This window comes from Lynx rufus, unplaced genomic scaffold, assembly GCF_022079265.1.
Source record: "Lynx rufus isolate CCGP_SWC_20201006 ecotype Redwood Valley unplaced genomic scaffold, mLynRuf1.p SCAF_6, whole genome shotgun sequence".
NCBI lineage: Eukaryota > Metazoa > Chordata > Mammalia > Carnivora > Felidae > Lynx > Lynx rufus.
The window spans coordinates 40910560-40914457 of NW_025814878.1; positions in this window are offsets into that span (position 1 = coordinate 40910560).

Genomic DNA, 3898 nt, shown 5'->3' on the forward strand with positions numbered 1-3898 from the left:
CAATGCCAATGGGAAGAATAATCGTGCTGCCACTGGTTGAAAAAGACTTAGCTCAAGACTATATTTTCTATGAGGAGATTTAATGATTCACCAATTAGCAGATCTCCCAGAATCAACAGCTTAATCATGAGGTGGGATTAGGCTGATAGTGATGGTAATCATTTAACAGACTGGTGAACAGCCTTGATAACTTTACCACACAAAAAAGTAAATGTCAAATATTTCAGCTAGCTCACTGGCACTCAGTGCTCCTGGGCAGGGTTCAAAGTATGCTTTGGAGTAACATTAAAAAACAAGGATGCATTTGTTTGTTGTCCCACTCCACGATACTCTTAAGGCTGTAGGTTACTAATACCATGGTTTCAGTTGCTTCTATTTCCCTAGTACTACTCTTAGTGTCTTTAAATCTTTGTGTTGTTTCTTATGAAATGGTATTGAGAATAGGTGTAGTGTGAACAATTAAGAAGTGGAGGGAAGAAATCCACATCTGTAAGTAGCGAATACTTTGAAGGATAAAGTGCCTTCCCAAATCCGACTATCATATGCTTGACACAAATCTAATACACGTCCAACTACCAATCAACATCTCCTGTCATTATTCCCTTCAAAGGGCCACCATTTGCAAACTTTTCCATGCTAGTGATACCACAGAAGGAGAGATAAGTTATGGGATTGGCTCTTCGGATAATGTTTTATGTCTTCTTTTTCACACTCTATTCAATCGGTTTGTGGTCCAAATAGAATGGCCATAAAGGATTCTAAGGCCTATTCAAAATCCCTCTATACATACTTGGGTTATGGACCTTAAATGCTGTTACTCTCTACTGATAATGCTTCCTCAATAACAGACATGGTTGTTCCAAGTTCCACAAAATCATAGAGTCTACACTGTCATTCAGCACTGGGACATGTATGGAAGTGTTGAATCACTGAATTGTAAACTGGAAACTTGAATTACAATAAAAACTTAAAAATGTAAACATAACTAAACATTGAAAAAATTAAAAAAATCAACTGTCATTAGAGTTCCAGTTTCAGTATGGTGGTATTAACCACCTTTCACCATCTTTGAAGCATCTATAAACAACACTGGATGAAAAAAAAGAAAAGCCTCAAAACTAGCTGAGGATACTAGAGAGTAAGCAAAGGCAAGCATTTTGTGGAGGAGAGACAAAATTTGAAGAAGTGGCCAGGCAGAGTGGGGATAAATTTTTCTGGGTTTTGTTTGTTGTTTTTGCCCCCTTTGTCCCTGGAAATGGCCACAATTGCAGAACAGTACAGGTGGCTCAAAATGAAGTGGATTCTTTCATCCCCAGATGGTACTGGTAAACACAGCATTTTCAGCATAATTTACTCCATTTGGCTGGAAGATGGCCATGGTGTCCTTTCATGATCAAAAGACGTATTTAAATTTAACAAAATTTACATATTCACCAGAACAGGCAGTCTGAGGAATATACCATGTGCTTAACAAAGGGGACTCCATTATAAACAAAAAATTCGCATGAAATGGTAATAATATATTTGCATCATATGGTAATTCAGAATGAAATTCACATCAATCTCACTCCTCCTTTTCACAACCCTTTCAGATAAGCCTCGGCATGTGCTTCTTTTCCCCTATTTGTCATCATAAAAAATATGGAACAATTTTAAAAAAAAAGAAATTCCTCTTGAAGTGGTGAGGAAGCTGAAGGGACTCGTTTAGAAAGACTCCATCATGAGCAAAGAACCATCCCCATTTGGGGCATGGTAGGCTATCACTGCATCTGGATCCCTGGGTTTAGCCTCACATCCAGACCTCTTTCTGGAGCCATTCAGAGGAACAATTTGGGTGGATTGGAATGAGGTAACTGTTACCACCAGGATGTTAAAGAACTAAAAGAAAAATTAAATAATCCCCCTGCCCTAGAAATTCCCTTTCCCCTTTCTCCACCTTCTCCTCGTGTTCTTTCCGAATTTTAGCCATTCTAAAGGGTGTGAGGTGATATCTCATCGTAGTTTTGATTTGTAGTCCCCGATGATGAGTGATGTTGAACATCTTTTCATGTGTCCTATAGTCATTTGTAGGATCAGAAAGAAAGTCTACTCATGCTTTCTGCCCATTTTTTAACAGATTATTTGGTTTTGGGATGTTTTGCTTCATAAATTCTTTAGTTATTTTGGATATAACCCTTTACCCCATATGTCATTTCTAAATATTTTCTCCCATTCTAAAGGTTACCTTTAAATTCTGTTGATTGTTTCCTTGGATGTTCAGAAGTTTTATCTTGATGAAGTCCTGAAACGCCCAGAGTCTAAGAGACCCCCCAAAACGAACCACCAGAGTCCAGAGTCAAAGATAAGCAGCAAGGGTCATTTATTGCAGGTTCGAACCTGGACCTCTGCGCCCCCGTTGCCGGTGACGCCAAGAGGCCCTGAGAGAGGTTTTTACACCCCTTTTATAGACAGGTACAAACAAGTCATGGGGAAATCAGGAATTTTCCACAGTTACAGAGCTGCGATTGGTTGGTGTTTAAAGTTGGACACTTAACAGTATTCGATTGGTTCCTGCCTTTAGGTCAGACCACAACCGGGGGTACGGGTATCACAATGATTGATCAGGAATACACGGATGTGCCAAGTAACAATGGTTGATCAAGAATATACGGATGTGCCAGGCAATAATGATTGATCAGGAATACATGGGCACGCCAAGCAATTGTACAGAAGCGGAACAAGGTAGTTAAGCTTGGTTAGGTTTCAGTTTCCCGTAACTTAAGCTTTTAAGTTTCAATTTTCTCAGGCCTCTCAGTCCCAATAGTTTATTTTTGCTTTTCTTTCCCTTGCCTCAGACAACATATCTAATAAGAAGTTGCTACAGTCAATGTCATTTACAAGAGCCTTTTATCCTATACGTAGGGGAAAGAAGAGGAATCACTTTGGGTGTCCTAACCCAAAAACTGTGGCTTGTTCTCACACAGGCAATCTCCCTCTCCAAACAGATAGACCCACTAGCAGAGGATGGCCAGGATGTTTTCGAGTAGTAGTTGCAACTGCCTTGCTAGTTGAAGAAGCTAATAAACTTACTCTGGGACAGCATCTGGATGTTATGACCCCACATCAAGTTCAAGGAGTTTTAGAGGCCTAAGGACATCAGTGGCTAAGTGGAAGGAGATTAATAAAATAACAAGCCCTTCTTCTTGGCACCCCTGATATAACCCTCAAGGTGTGTCAAGACTTCAACCCAGATACTCTATTGCCTGGCAAAGACAATAAAGAACTTCTAATCCACTCTTGTAAGAACAGTATACAAGTATAGTCAAGTAGGCCTGTCTTAAAGAATAAATCTCTGTCTAATCCAGAGGCTGAATGGTTTATAGATAGAAGCAGTTGTATGCATACAGGAATAAGGAAAGCTTGATATAAAATTTATCATTGTGCAGGATGTAATCAAGGGCAAACCACCTCCTCATATTTTATCACAAGAGGCTAAACTGCTTTAATGTAAGCACTACAATTAGGCAGTTAACATTCAATATATATACTGATTCTAAATATGGTTTCTTGGGGGTGCCTGGGTGGCTCAGTCTGTTGAGCCTCTGAGTTTGGTTCAGATCACGATCTCGCAGTTTGTGGGTTCAACCCCCGCATGGGCTCTGTGCTGACAGCTTAGACCTTGGAGCCTGCTTTGGATTCTGTGTCTCCCTCTCTCTCTGCCCCTCCCCCGCTCATGCTCGCTCCCTCTCTCTCTCTCTCTGACAAAAATAAATAAACATTAAAAAAATTTTTTAAATATGGTTTCTTAAAACTCCATGCCCTTACAGCCTTCTGTAAATATTGTTCCCTTTGTTCTGTTCCCACTTCAGACTGGTATTTTTTACAAATAATAATAATTACAACAGGAATCTTCCTTTGC